The 16,519-nt window shown below is 40.4% G+C and overlaps 1 protein-coding gene across 4 annotated transcripts in view; it reads left to right on the top strand.

Moving 5' to 3' along the window:
- The window catches only part of TBC1D4 (TBC1 domain family member 4), a 112,805-nt gene that overhangs the window by 48,324 nt on the left and 47,962 nt on the right, over positions 1–16,519 (top strand). The gene's annotated exons all lie outside the window — the stretch shown is intronic.

Below are 16,519 nucleotides of genomic sequence, written 5' to 3' on the forward strand. Positions count from 1 at the left end.
CTCTAGTTAACCATAGCTGGCACAAGGTTGTGACAGTGGAAAGTATTAAAGTTGAGGTAATTTAACTCTTCAGGGGAAAACATGAAGGGTTTGCATTCATTCTGCAATTTTAATTCAGAAAAGGGGGAAAAAAACTCAAACAAACCTCAACCAAGCATTGGATCCCTCATTTCTTCTCAGGCTGTCTCTTCCATCGTTATGTCTGTTTTGTTCTCTCTTGTCATCTCAGGCTATCAGAGTAAATGCAGGACATAAACACAGTAGATAATTTGATTAATTTTGTGTTAATACGCTATGCAAGCAGCAAACGTCTAAAAACGTTTGGCTCCTCAGCTAGCGTTCTTTCAGACTTGTGGGTGTGCGGAGGCTTTACTGAGTGGCTGCTGATTAAATCCAAGCTGAGTACATAAACCTGAAATCAGCTGTTCCTGTGGTGCTTGTAATGGGACGTGTTCACATCCTGTTGGAAGGGTAAGGCTGCCTTAGCATGGGGTGTTTTATCGTGAAAGCGTGTGAGTTTTGGGAGGTAGCGCGGGGTGGTGTTCAGATAAGCAGTGAAATAATATAAATACAGCTTTGTTCTTAACATGATGAAGGGACCTGTTGTATTATAAAGAGCAGCTCCCTCCCCTCTTCAGTCTATTAGACTTTTTTAAATTATCTAGGGGCTTAACAGCTCTGAAGCTCCATTTTAGCCAGTTTATGAGCAGCAGCTGCTGGGTAGAGTCTCATAGCTGCAGTTCTTAGGCTGTATTCAGGGAAAGCCTGCTCACAAAGCCTGTGAAAGCGCTGGGTAAAGCTAGGGTGGCAAAACTTGATGATTTTTGTAAATGAGTATGTGGAAGTACATTCTTATCTTCTCTGGGTGTGAGCATCCAACCACCAAGAAACATAATGATGTCAGCAATCATATTTGTATGCAGCTATAACGATAAATAATTAGGAGTAAACATTTTTGGTGTGATATCTTGAGAAAATACTGGGGAGGTGGTGGTGGGGAAGCTCTTCAGCATCTCAACTGCCAGGTGCATCCCTTCCCGGCTGCATGTAGGAACCCTTCTAAGGACCAACCGTTGGGGGGGGGTCCCCTTCTGGTAGGAGTTTCATCTGTCCTCTTGTCACCACTTGGGTAATTCTTGTAAATTCGAAGCTTTCTAATGGTGCTGCATATAATGATGGGATAAGAAAGACTTAGCTGTTTTGTCCACTGTTTTGATAGGTGCTTGGGAGATTTGGGGTTGACAGCAAGTGTGAGTGTGCTTTTAGCAGCTGGAGTTGCTTGCTCTTTCATCTCTTCCCCAAACTAATCTCACGCCTTAAAATACCAGGCCTTGCTCTGAAGGCAAAACTCTGCTTGATTTGAGAGGACCGCTACTGTATCAGTAACTATGTGCTTTTCCTGCTTACACCTATATTGCTGAGCTGTTAGCTGTGTGAACCATGATTTCAGCTTCCAAGTAGGTTCCTTCTGAGAACTGCAGAATCCAAAGTGCTGTATTCTTCCACATTTTAACATCATAAGTGATTTGTAAAAGTTTAACTGGCATATACTCTGTTCTTACCAGAATGTCAGGTCTCAGGATTTTACAGGTATTATATCTGCAGGTCCTTTCTTTCCCCCCTGAAAAGCATAGTAAATAAAACCCCCAAAAAAACAAACCTCAGAAGAACATGAATAAAAAGTAGTGGGTTATTGCTTCCTCCATCAAGTATCTTCTTCTGTTGTCCACAGCTTTTTTGATGCAAAGAATCTTCTAAGTTCTGAAGCAGATGCATCATAACTATAAAGCAAAATAAGGTGCTCTTTTTAAATCCTTCTATAGTACATAAATATTCTTCCAACTATCTGTATGACTTTTTTGCAGGATGAAACTGTAGGGTATTCCATAAACTGGCTAAAATTATGCAAGTATATTTTTTTCTTAGAAGAATAAATGACAGCTCTTTTACTGTAAATTTCTAGACTATGAAATAAGACATAATTTAAAGTTTGGGGGGGAACCCTAATTTCTGAGTGGCAAGTGTGCGTCCCTCAGGTTTTGTTGAGGTGGGACTATTTGTGGAGCTTGTGCGTCATGAACAGTTCCTAACTGCTTGGAAATCAGTTAGGTATATATTAACAATGCAGGGCTCTTGGAAAACTTGCCTGCAAAGATGACTGCCTTGTTTTTTTCTGGTAAAATACTTATTACAGTCAACGTGTATTACAGCAGCATGACCTCAGTTTGATCTTAATTTCCTGCCTATATTGATAGATACACAAAAACTTCACAATACGCAGTGCCACTATTGTATTTTTTGCCAGTATTTGAATCTTACAGTATTCAGATACTTGCCATTGGAAATAAGGCTCGTATGTCTTAAATCCTGTATTTCACCTTCATGTCACTTAAGAACACTCGGTATAATACCAGGATGTTGTTACATGACCTGTATCTGTTATTACCTAATGTGTCTCTTTGAAGTGCTGCTTTAAAATTAGCCTCCTACTTAGCTATTTATCCACTTAAACCAGTGACTGATTTCCAGAAGTGATGAGCACTCAGCTTTGAATAATATATATTTTTTTTTTTTTTTTAAACTTGGAAGACTATCATTCCTTGGTTGTACCTAAAAATTTCAGACCTGTCAATGCAGCAACTTATAAGGGTCTTTGTTCTGTCCCCTCAAAATTAACTGAATTTGTAGGTAACAGGTTTTTTTCTTTTTGTTTTGGTTAGCTGTTATTTCAGTATGTCCTTAACATGGATTGATTTCTAACAGGTGCTTGAATTGCTTTCCTCTTGTGTTCTTGATACAAAAAGAGGGCACAAGTTTTAAATTCACTGTTCAGTAGCATTTTTTACCATATGTATAAAAAATGCTGTTGAGCCTTACAATTTCCTTGCAGCAACTCTGTGTCCTTCTAGAATCCCTGTCCACTATGGTCAGCCTCAGAGCAGGTGTCATCTAAATAAATTAGGCTAGCAATCATCATGAAGCTGCTATTAATGGAAAGTAATACAGTTTCTCAGATGTCACATGCTGGTGAGCAATTCCAAATAGTTTAATTCCAAGACTGGTGTTCATATGCGGTACATCTTTGAAGCAGTCAGGCAGGCTGAACAAGGATTGTGGTAAGTATAAGGACCTTGGCATAAAATGGGTCCTGTCAGACTTCCTTGCTGCTTGGGGAGATGAAGCATGTTGAAAAAATAAGATCACAGATCAAATTCAGAAAAATGAAAATCTCCGCTCTGCACAGTGTGAAGCACAGGTTAGCTGTCTTATGTAGTAGAGTCAGTAGAAGCTCCTTTTACATCACCTTGTAGACTGTTCAGAAGTGCAGTACTTTCAGTGTGATACTAAGTTGAACATTGAAGTCTAAGCTAGTCATTCCCAATGTTCCCATGAAGGGAAATAGGATGTAAAAATCTCTTTACGGGATGTAGGTTCAAGCATCTGTGGAGAGCAGCCTCAGCTAGGCAGGTTGCAACACTGCAGAAAGCCGCTCTCATATGCCACTTTGAAATTATTTACATACCAAGTACTGGATTTGGGAGCAAACATGTCTGTTCTTACGTTTTTCTACTACTTTCGCTTACAATTTTGTCATTGCATTGCTCCAATGCATCATAACCCTCTTATAGTGGTCCTCCCCCTACTTAAGAAAAACAAACAAAACTCCAAACAAAAAAAGATTTCTACTTGGGTGAAATTCTGGCTTCTGTTAATCTAAAAATATGGAAATGTTAATATTTTCAGTTTTACTTCTGTTCATGTAAATCCCTATGAACTGAGCTCCATCTTGGTCTCTGAATTTAATTGGGCTTCTCAAATGAATTGTGTGTTTTTCAGGTTTTCTGCTAGCTGACTGTCCGTATTAATCTCTGAACTTTTATAGTTCTAATAAAATTCTCCTGATAAACTATGAATCTGTTACACCCGCTTCATTGTATCATAACTGTTTTGAAGTTACCTAATTTATGTAAGATGTTAAGTTTTTCTGAGAGCAAAAATACAGAAATGAACCAACTTGTATCCTGTGCTAGCTTCAGCTCCCTGAGAGGTCAGGAACAAACAGAAACTACAGCACCTGGGATTATGCCAAATGGTTTAAAAACTCCCTAGAGAATAATAAATCTAACTAGTGTTGTGTATTTCTGTCATGTTTGGGATAACCCTTGAAGTTGAGATTTCTTTTGTTCCTCGTTGAAGTATACCAGTATCTACCATATAGAAATGTATGGAATTGTTTTGGAAGCCCTTGCAGGTGTCACAGCTGAAATTGGAAGGCATGCTTGAGAATCCCACCACCCAGAAGACAGGCTTGGTGACTAAGACATATCTTGCCTTCCTAGATAGGATGCTGGGAAGCATAGAACAGCTATATTGTGAAATGTGCTCGCTCTTATTGATACAACTGACACGTTTCCTCGCTGGCTTTGCAAAACAGATTTCAGTCTTGACTTCAGTGAGAACAGGACATCCAGACATGACCAAGAATAAATTCCTAATGTAGATAATTCCCAGATAGGCTAAGCTCCCCCAGGGGAGGGAGAGTTGATGGGCGGGAGGAATGAAGCTCCTCAGGGGAGCTTATTTTCCGATTTCCATTAATAGTTACATGTTCACTGTTAACTCTCATCAGCAAACTGACTTTCAGTTGCAGAGAGAAATATTTCATAATCTGGGCTATTTTAAGTAAAAAAGTAGCTTCAGCTGTAGAACGATGAAATTATGGATAAACTGAGTTTTAAGTTCATCAGTCCAGAGAAAACTGTCATCTTTTTTGAAAGAAGAACTCGCATACTTATTTCTGAAACTTTAAGTTACTTGAAGATGTATCTTGCTTTGTTTGCAGCTGAGCATGACAATAATACCTTAGCTGAAATGATTTAAGAAACTCCTGTGGTAATCTGAAGTGAATGGGATTTATATTATCCTTCAGAATAACTTATTTAAATGTCATGAGAACACTGTTGTGTCGGTGGCAAAACCACTCTTCCCTTCTCATCCCTCCTCATTCCTTCCCCCCATCAGCCCAGAAATGGGGGTTTAGTTTCCAGGCCAGACAGGAGCCGCATGATGGGGATTGCCGTGTTACATCCAAGCATACTTTTGCCAAGCGCTAGACATTGGGGCTGTGCTGCCCTTCTCCTCTACATGCAGAGAACATACCTTAATATATAGGTACCCAAGTAACATGTGCTAATACTACTAGTAAGATGAAGATGCTGCCACAGAAGGTGAAGTACTGTGGGCTTTGATGTGCTTTAATAATGAACTTAAATTCCAGAAATCCTGGGTATATTTGTGATCATATTTCTAGGACATGATAAAGCCTATGCCATTTCTCCTGTGAATGTTGTTAGCAATGTTAGCTCTAGTTAGTTAATGCAACCTACCTATTCTGCTTGCCTGTGTAGACTCAAGCCAATTCTGTAATCTAGTTCCTTAAATCTTATAGTTTATGTTGTCAGGCAGTGCTGTGCGACTGCTGGCTCAGAAATATCAATCATGTAGCAGACATACTAAATTGAGAAAATAAAGGTTAGCAGTACTGAAACAAGTAGTATCTACGAGTAGCAATTAGTGAAGCACTGCAAAAGTTACTTTACCCTCAGCAAGTTTGCAGACGACACCAAGTTGGGAGGCAGGGTCGATCTGCTTGAGGGTAGGGAGGCTCTACAGAGAGATCTGGACAGGCTGGATCGATGGGCTGAGGCCAATCGTATGAAGTTTAACAAGGCCAAGTGCCGGGTCCTGCACTTCGGTCACGGCAACCCCATGCAGCGCTACAGGCTTGGGGAAGAGTGGCTGGAAAGCTGCCCGGCAGAGAAAGACCTGGGCGTGCTGGTTGACAGCCGGCTGAATATGAGCCAGCAGTGTGCCCAGGTGGCCAAGAAGGCCAATCGCATCCTGGCCTGTATCAGGAACAGTGTGGCCAGCAGGAACAGGGAGGTGGTTGTTCCCCTGTACTCGGCACTGGTGAGGCCGCACCTCGAGTACTGTGTTCAGTTTTGGGCCCCTCACTACAGGAAAGACATTGAGCTGCTAGAGCATGTCCAGAGAAGGGCAACCAAGTTGGTGAGGGGCCTTGAGCACAAGTCTTATGAGGAGCGGCTGAGGGAACTGGGGTTGTTCAGTCTAGAAAAGAGGAGGCTGAGGGGAGACCTTATCGCTCTCTACAACTACCTGAAAGGGGGTTGTAGTGAGGTGGGTGTTGGTCTCTTCTGTCAGGTGTCTGGAGATAGGACAAGAGGAAATGGCCTCAAGTTGAGGCAAGGGAGATTTAGGTTAGATATTAGGAAAAATTTTTTTACTGAGAGGGTTGTCAAACATTGGAATGGGATGCCCAGGGAAGTGGTTGATTCACCATCCCTGGAGATATTCAAAAAGCGAGTGGACAGGGTACTCCAGGGCATGGTTTAGGGGGCATGGTTAATGGTTGGACTCGATGATCTTGAAGGTCTTTTCCAACCGAAATGATTCTATGATTCTATATGAAAATGTTGCCTAAAAACCAATATTCACTTTAGGAGTCATCATGGTCTGCCATGCAGGAGTCCTGAAACCTTGATCTCTTGACTCGGGAAAAACAGACTTTCCAAGGTGTGTTTGTTTCATAGTGAATCAACATGTTAATTCTTCTTTTTAAATTAAAATCTTGAGAGCTTCTGTCTAAAATTACTGGATTAAAAAACTGCTGCTTTCTTAAACATGGTGCATGGAGCACTTCTTTCAGTCTTAGCACTTGCACTTTAAATCTGCTAAAATGAAGGTCACTATCTTCTGATCTGTATTTGAGAAGTGGATAGTGACCATAAATGGGCAAAATACTTCAATGAGCTCTCCAACTGTAGCTTTTTTTTTTTTCCCCCCAAAAGGAAATGAATGCAGAGAATGTATTAATTGTTTGGCACTGTCCACGTGACAGCCTTATCCAGCCTTATCTTCTCAGGCAAGCCCTTTTAAAAATAGGGTATGTGTTAAATATGATGGAGTTCTTAAAAACCACATCTTCTTTATTAAACCTCTTACTAGAAAACGAAGTGCCAAATTAAGTTAAAAATGTAGAGTTTTCAGGAGAAAATTCCTGGTTAATATCTGAATTTGTGCTTTCATAGTTTGGAAAAACTTGGGTTAAAGCAGTTGGAAAGTTTAAGACAAAGTGATGTTACAAGCAGGCTGTACTTCGCTAAATCTTTCACTGGGAACTGTGTCCCAAACTTGGAAACAAACTTGAGAGTACTTGCATATGCTCAAAGTGGGTAGGTGAATTGAGACTTGCTATTCTACATAGTCAAAGAACATAAGGATTGTCATGAGAGCTCTGTATTGACACTTCCATGGGTTGCAAAGTATTCAAGCAGAGTGAGTGTGAGCTGTATCTGAAAGGTGGAAAAGCATCAGTCTGACTGGCCTTAATGTAGGAGTGAAATACTGAATGCAAGAACCTTCCTTATTTAAAGCAATGTTCCTGTTGGGCTATGCTGTCACTACCATCATTGAAGTTCTTTGATATACTACTGTAGAGTGCTTGCGTGCAAGTATAAAAAAAGGCATCTGTTGTCTGCTCAGGCATCCAAACAATCTTGTAACTCTTACACATTCTTTCCTGTTAAGTAATTTGATCCACCTTCTATCATTATACTGCTTATTTAAATTTCGATACTTGGCAAAGCAGCATCTTGTTTGCGTGTGTAGCACCCAGAACGTGCTAGGTGATCTACAAGTTTCCAGTAGCAAATAAGGTAATGTGGTGAGTTCTCTAAGTGTAAGCAGTGCAAATGTGGTAGACTTTTTTCTGCTTGTTAACTGTATCAAAACTAAACAGCACAAGTAATTCCTGGGTTGATCTCAAGTAAGAACTATTTTGAGAACTAAATTTTATTTTACCTATTTAAAAAAAAAAAAAATCTCTTTCTCTTTAGGCTGGTTTAGTGGTAGTCTTCAGCTTTGCCTTCAGCAGGAGTATGGCATGAAGTTGAATGTCAGAGTAAAATAAGTACATTGCTTTGTAGTAGTTCTTTAGAAGCAGACCAAATTGGGTCCTGACCAGTCACCTGGAAAAAAAATACAGGCCAGGCAAATAGGAGGAAGGCTCTGTCTCCTGAAAGCAAAACTTTACTGTGTGCAATTCTTTTTGGTTTTTTGGCTTCTTCCTCATGTGTTTTCAATTGCTGTAAGCTTTGGCTACACTCATGAACCTGTAGAGAACAGCAGAAACATGAAAACACTAGCTGCCAGGGGTGACAGTCAGCTTGAAGCTCAAAAAGCTGCTTTCACTGGGTCTTTCTTTGCCAGCCCCTGTGTTCCAGCTTTCCTGCTACTGGGCTTGTGTTGTGTTAGCCCAGACTTGCAGCGGAATGAATCGGAGTTGATGGCAGATGCTTATTACTGCCTGCTGAGAACCTGACTTTCTGTTTTCTGAACTGTATTTCTAAACTGCACAGAAGTGCAGGTGGGTTATAGAAATGCTTAGCAATTCGGCTGTTATTCTTTCCCCTTTGTTATAGCATTTCTCTTGGCTACAGATCCTCTTCATTTCTGTAAAACCAAAGACAGTCAGCATTCCTTCGGCACTAAGTCAGCTGATCAGACAAATTCTTCTGTTCTAGTTTCTGAATACCTCTAGCATAAACAAAGTCAACAAATTGCTTGTGTGACTGCATAAATTGAATCACTCTGAGCTGGTCTTTTATCTCTTCATTGGAAAGATGCATTTTTAATGGTGAAAACTGTTAAGAGGAGCACTGTCACCAACATGTAAAGCAGCAGACTGCTGTAGATTTGGAAGTATAAAAGGTCCGGATGATCAGTGCTATACTAACTGGAAGGCAGTAAAAACATTTATAGCAGTTAAAAGAAAACAATTTCTTTCCCCTCTCCCACCCTTCTCTCTGGTTGAGAATAGTTACTGATATCTGCACTTTGGCTGGCATTTGGGTGTGTTTTTGTGTAAGATAAGAACTTTGCCTTGGTGTTGAATGCCTGACGTGTAGCAGGATGTGATATGTGGCTTTTTGTCTCTGTTCATGTTTCACTGCTGTGGCTGGGTTCTCCTATCTTGTGGATATGCAACTTAACACTAACTGAAAGGAGAGTCATGTCCAATTGCTTCTAATTTTTTCTTGCATTGCGCTGCTTTCTAATCAATAGATGTCAAACTCTTTCAGTGATTGGCAAAGCATGGGGTGTTGATTTCTGGATGGTATCCTGTTTCTCTTTTGTTCATTTTTAAGTATAAATAGCTGGATCATGAGTGGGACTCATTATTCAAATCCGAGGCAGCGCGGGTGCTTCCAGCCCGGAGTCAGGAAATACTTGGCTTTTGAAGTGTAACGGTTGCTGTGCAGAGCTCTGGCTGTGCCATGATATCATGAACCCAGCCTGAGGAAATGCTGCAACAGCACTGCCAGCCCTTTGTGAGAGGGGGATCTTTCTGCACTCACTTATCCCAGGAATCTGTTCCTGAGTCCTCTTGTTCATGACACTAAAGTTTGGTGACAGTTTTGCTTGGACATGCCTGTGTTTCTAAACTGGAGCCCACACCAGAAGGTACTGACTGCTCCTAACGTGTGTGCATGAAGTTCGTTCATCTCGTGTCTCTGTGTATGGTGGAAGGGATCTAACACTGCACCTTGTGTGGTGATGGAGTGAGAGGGGCCGAGCTTCTTTCTTCGTTCGAAAATAATCACCTTGCTAGAACTGCTGTCATTAAGTAGCCAGATTTGTTAGGCATGTCTGTTAGATTAGTACTTCACAGTCATGCTAACGTTTATAAGCCTTATGGTATGAAGAAGGGCTTTGCTTTGTTAATAAATTCCAGACTGAAATTTTCTATGTGGAAGCTAGAAACAAACTAGCAAGAGCTGCAGCTTCTCTGTACAGTGAAATGCTATCCAGCTGTGAAAATAATGACATACAGCAAGTGAATTTTGTTCTTCTTCGCAATATCCATAGTGTTCAAGTTCGAAGTTTCAGTTAAAATTGAAAGCACTGCTCGGTAATTACTGTGGGATGCATTTGAATGTTATTGCTCCAGCAAAAAGGGGAGTTCCACCTTTGTTCACTGGAGGCTGTTGTAAATTCAAAGGGAGTACATATATATATATATATATTTTTTTTTTTTTTTTAATGCTTCAACTTCTGTCACTGCTATTCAAGAAAGCGTGTGGTATCACCATGGAGATACTCTGCCTATTCTAGAGTTGTGACAAACTGTTCTAGTGTTATGCTGCAGCATGCATGATTTAGTAGGCTTGATAACCTTTCTGTTTTGCAACTTCAAGATGCTGGTAATAAATACCTCATATTAAGACAGGGTTGAAAAAGTTGGAATTAATTTTAACAAAAACCTAGTTGCATGGCATGAGAAGACGTGTTAATTATTTTCCTGTAGTCCTCTCTTTGGTTTTAATCCTCACTTTGGTTTTAATCAAGTCAGATGAAAGAACTTGCATTAGCTACATCCGTTAAACTGATGTTTCCAACATGAAAATATGTTTCTGTGTTGAACACAGTGAAGTTTCTTGATGTATAGTAGAATAGTTCCTGGCAGTACTATCCACATGCACTTACAACAGTGTACTACTTATGCACGAGGAAGGTGTTTGCTCTCCATTATGTATTGACCCTGTTGTAGGTCTAGTCACAAGGGACAGAGCTGGATGGAGCCTGTGAACGGCAGAGCTGGAATTAGCAGATCTAGGGTATTAATGTATCTGTCTTCTAGCCAGGGCTAATTGCTGCAGCCTTGTTGTACACTAGCTGGCCAAATGGATGAGGTACTACAGTAGCTCTTAAGGTCTGTAACCAAGGTCATGGGGGAGGTGGGCGAAGGGGGTGTGAGGTGCAGATGGAATAGATTGGGGGACTGTTTGGCTAAAATTGATGCTGTCATTAGTTTCAGCTTACCAAAACTCTAATGTCTGTAGTAAACAGAGTTTGTGGCAGTATAACAGCTATCCCGCTTTACTTCTTACATTGTATATTCAGAGCTGAATCTTATTGTAGGTGATGCAGAACTCAACCAGTGCCATCTGTTCTGATTTGAATACAGCTTTACTTACTGAATTGCCATGTATTGAATCAGATCTAATTGGGGGAAGAGTGATTCGTATGATCTCAGGCTACTCAAATATGAATAATAACAAATTTAATTTGGATTCCCAAGTGTTGTTTTTTTCTTTAATTAGACTTATTAGATCGATCATGTTTCCCTGGAGGGAAGTATTGCCTCTTTAATGTCTTTATGGATCTCTTCCTTCTTACTTGCCTCTTAACTCGCAGTCCTGTTTGGTTGGGTTTGGTAGGGGTTTTTTGTTGTTGTTGTTCTGTTTCTCCTCAACAAAGTTTTGGAGTGTTCCTCACACTGAGGAGCTGATCTAGTATCACAGGCCTAGTCTTGTACTTATGGTACCCACTGTCCATCCTTGTCTTTTTGGCCTCTTGTGTTTGGGGCGGTTTGGTACAGGCCCTGAAGAAGGATCTCTGCTCTTCTGAGTTCTCTTGGCTCTGTTCAGAGGTTTAGGAGTTACTGTGAGCACTGTTTGAAGGTCCTTAAAGTTCACATGCCACTGTTGTCTCCTGACAGGCCTGTACAGTTCTTGACATACTGGAGGGGAAGAAGGCTCATCTGAAGCTCTCATATCGATTTTGTTTGGTATCAATTTATTAATACCTGACAGCATTCAGTGCACCTGTAACTGTTTAAGCATGAGGTCACTGTTGTATTAGAGAAAGCTTTGTGTGCTGTTCCAACATATTTGAGTAAGAGTGTTGTTTGGTCCCTTCATCTAGATAATATACCGTATCTTATCTGGTTCTTCATGAAGCTTGTTAGGACTTTTGTCTGTTTTTCTGACAGTTTTTCCGGTTTTTGCCTGGTGATGCATGTGCTCCTGGGTTTTAGCTCTTAAAAGACCTTGCAGGTTCTGTTTTGGGAGCTCATCCTCTTCTCTTAAGCATTGAAAGTGAGAAGTTAATAGACTTTACATTTTGTGGTCAATAAATACAATATATTGGACAACTAACATTTAGAATGTGAGTCTAAGATGCTTATAATGTTAATTTGTATAGACTGGGAGTATGTATCTCTCTAACAGGCTTGTATTGTCCGGTCACTGTACTTCTTTCTAAAATTTTGTTTGTTTGTTTGTTGTTGTTTGTAACTGCCTTGTTCCGCTTCATGTAATAGTCTGCTGCTCCTCAACAGTTTAGGGAAACTTCATCAATAATACCTATAGACATGGCTTACATTATGCTTCTGCTTTCTCCTTCTGGTTTGAGAACTGCTGTCCTGGCACGGCAGCATCGGCTCCTACTTTTCTGCCTGAGAAGCCCTCTGCAACTCCCTTTGGGACGTAGTCGTCTTCTCTGCCCAGCAGTATTTGGAAAAAGATGACAGGCCCCTAGACCATGGGACCTGGGGAGAGGCAAGGCATGGGAGAATTAAGTCTTCTTGCATTGTCCCAGCAGTAGCGTCACTGGGTTTGTTCGGGCTGGAAGTGTGCCTCTCATCCTGCAAATGCACTGCCTGTCCCCCTCTACTCCAGTCTTCCTCTTTGACGTAACTATCTTCAAGGCTTGATGACAAAAATTCTGAGTATGTTAAATAGATTAATTGTTTAAATATTTTAAGAATTTCTTTTCTTTATGTACAGGTGAATGCTGAAAAACTATGTGATAACTCATTTAACCTTTTTGTTTTGCTCTACTGTAACAGCTGGTAGTATATATCCAGGAAGATCTGCAATGGCCCTGTGGGTTTCAGGAATAAGAATCCCATTTCTCTCCTTTGGCTGCTTAATTTCATGAGACTGCTGCAGGGAAATACTAGAGCTTGGAAACACATTAATAAGTTTTGAATGTTTCAGGAGTGTCTTCTTAATAAACCGATTTCTAAAAGTAGTTAAGCAGTTTCATCCTGTTAATTCAGTATTTTAAAATCTCCATTCTGCTTACTATCTTGTCTAACTTTGCCCTGCAGTTTCAACATTAACAGGTAATAAGCTAATATCCAAATCCAAAAAAGTTACACAACTTTGATGGCAAAACTTTTGTGACTGGGGCTTCTTGATATACAGAGGAGCAAAATGTCAAAACCCAATGATATATGTGGTAAAAAACCACATTGGGATGGTTGCTATGCATGATACTTGTGCAACTTTTCCTGCATCTTGCATTTCAGGAAAATATAGATGCAAATTCTTGCTTAGACTCCACTTGATCCCAGTTATGGTTTTTGCCCAAAGTCAAAACATTAAATGAAAATATTGTAATCTGATCAGATATGTCTCAGATGGCAGTGGTGCTTGGTTCTTGATAAGTTAATATCACTGTGGAAGTGAAGAGGGTCAGGTCTAACAGTGCAAGTTATTCCTGTACACTAAAATTGAATAAAATCCATATGTATGACTAATTACCTAGCAATGTTAGTATCTGTCTTGCATCTAATACTTGAAGCTGTTTTTCACACCATACTGTCTAGAGAATCCATGAAACAACCAGCAGCATCTGGAACTAGTTCTGGACTGTCTGACAGATATTTCTTATCCATTGTGATATGCCTGTATTACATTGTTTTCCTCTTCATCTGTATATAAGAAAAGTATTCATAACTATGGAGATTAAATGGGTCTCAATTTTTCACCTTGATTTATCACTTTAATTCTGTGGGTAGGTAGAAAAATAGGAAAAATTGAATACTGATGAGCGTGCACTTTAAAAAATAACATAACCTGTAAAAAAGATTATCTAAACAAAGCAGGGAATAAGGCTTGGTTGGGTAGTATGAGCTGAAACCTGTGCTCTAATGCTAGGAACCCTCTATGCTGAAGTGAAAATAGTGTAGCAATTTATGTGTAGGTAGAAGCAAAAGCTGTACAGGGAGCAGGGATTGTGAACTAGTATTTGTGACTCGAATACTAGTGTCTGAAGAGTATGTACGATCTGGAAAAGATGGAAATAAAACCAAGTGATAAATAGCAGGATGGTAAGGTGTTTTTTAAAAATAAAATTGCAGTTACTTAAAACTCTGCATGTATGTTTGTGGGGGAGACCTCTGAGAGAAGAGGGGATGGATGGGGAATCCTATTGTGGTAGAGTCGGTAGTGTCTTATCCCCACCCTATTTGGACATTCTCTGGCGGGGGAGTGGGGGGATAGGATGTGTTAGGAGGCTATTGGGTATTATAAGAAAGACTTAAGAACTTCTCCTCCAGTCTTTTATGTTAGAAGTGATGAGCAAGTGCCAGAACCCAGTTATTGGAGTGGAAGTGATGGTACACGTTTTTTTAAAAGTCCAAATTGCCGATTAAGCAGCTGATGTTGTTTATTCTAGTCGATTGCGTGTAGAATTTGTGCATTTTGAATAGCATTATCATTTGTCACTGTACTTCAAATAGAAATATAAGTGAATTGTCCTGTAACAGGTTCTGGATTCTAAAAAGGGAAATGTTAATTAAAAGACAGCTAGCTTGTGAATTTTGCTAAAATAGAGAGCTAAGGGATTTAAACTCTAGAGCTTCTTTAAGCACAGACCATAGAAGGAATAAGAGGACTGATCAGTGGAAAAAGAGCTGCATCTCGGAAAATGAACCCGCATGTATAAAGTGAGAATGTCCATGTCCAGCTGAGCTGGTGTGGCTGGGAGGAAGCGCACCTTGGGTGACAGTAAAGCAGCCTGGTAGTGAGAATGAGTAAAGATTAAATACACTCTAGTATCTGTGTCATATCGAGACTAACTTTTAGCTTCACTGAAAACTGAGATGATGATGACATCTATAGGGATGAAAGCCAAACAGTCAGAAGGTCTTAGGGTAATTGAACTTAATTTTGCAATAAATGAACTGGAAGCAGATTTGAGTTGAATGCCCAATGGATGAGGAGTGTGTAATGGGAGACGGGGATTAAGACGAGGTAATTTCCCACTGTGACTTGCAAAAGTATTGGCATACAAGATTACTGCCTCATTAGCAAGTTTCAACTGGTATCATGTGACTGAAAGAAGGAGATGCTGTAGGGAACATGGATTATTTACTAAGGTTTATTTACTAACTTCAGAGTTATCTCTTTTTTGATAGAAAAAGTACTTTAAAACAAATTATCAAATATTATAGATATGGTGGGAAGCTGTATGAAATACAAAAGCTGTTGATTGATTGCATTGGATTAGGTGAATGTTGTGAACTGACTTCTCTTGCAAAGAAAATCAGATAGATATTCCCTTTTGATCTCATTGTCACTAGTAACTTCCCCAATGCATGTAATGTGATGCCATTCATTATCCTTCCAGAGAAGATGAGACCTGGTGAGTGTTACGGATGCACGACTAACCAAAATCCAACAGGTGTTAAAACTCAGATTTATTCTTCAGCAGAAGTTAGTTAGAAGTCCGATAACATTCTATAAAATCACAGGCTCAATGATGTAAAGAGAATTAATACTACACGGCTGACTTAAGAATTCCCAAGATTTAAAGCGATGGCTCAAAATGCGCGTATCACTCACCTAAAAGCTGAGGGCTCTCTCCCTTGAAGGGTTACCTCGGGCGGTGCCCCGACCCGAGGGGGAGTCCCCGACTGCAGACCCGCTGCTCCGAGGAGGACTGCCAACGTGTCCTCTGGCGGGACCCTGTTTATACCCCTGTCGAATCTGACCTGTGGTCATTTAATTCTATTGGCTAGGAGGGTCACCTCGGTGTACCTGGCGCATCTCGATTGGCCAGTTCAAATTTCAACCTGCGGCCTCCAGGGTTTCCTTCCCCTTCTCCCTTCCTGGAGAAGTTTTGTTTCCTGCTGGCAGGATGGGGGGGCGGGATGTACTGCCACAGTGAGAAAGAGGTTTGGTCAAGCGGAGCTAGGTACTGTCAAAAGAGCAATCACTCTGATCCGAGCTCAGTAGAGTTGGACAAGTCCATGTTTTCTTTAGTGAAGGCAAAATGAAAAAGGAGCTTGCATATTAAATATGTTGATACTGAAGGCAGACATCCTCCCAAGGTGATTGGGATAAAATGGTGGAAAAACCAGGTGGCCTTAAAAGACTTGGTGATACACGGCTGAAACTAAGAGTTTCTACTGGCGATGTGCAGTTTGGCCTTACAGGGTATCGTAGGAATCTTGTAGGTAAGAATGACAGAGGAGAAGAGAGATTTGGGTGTGCTTCTTAATTGCATAATGACTGAAACAGCAGAGAAGTGTGACCTTAAAGTAAGCTATGTCATAGGATGGATGGGGTGAGGTTTTTGCAGTAAATAATAAACGAGAGCTAATGCAACTGTACATGGTACTTTGGTAAAATTCCCATACACTTGCTGCCTGTATTCCAAAACTGTCAGTTGAAACTGATGGGGATTGCTGGTCACTTCTTCACAAAACTGTTTCCACAACTGTCCTAAGAATGGAATATCTGGCTCTGCAAAATAAAAACAAAGGATCAGTGATGGCCCTATGCAAAATATATCAGCAAGAGACACTGATGTGGAAGAGGGCTACAGAAAAGAGAAGGCAGTCTCAGTAAAACAAAAAAAAAAA

Source organism: Harpia harpyja, chromosome 4, assembly GCF_026419915.1.
Source record: "Harpia harpyja isolate bHarHar1 chromosome 4, bHarHar1 primary haplotype, whole genome shotgun sequence".
NCBI classification, from domain to species: Eukaryota; Metazoa; Chordata; class Aves; order Accipitriformes; family Accipitridae; genus Harpia; species Harpia harpyja.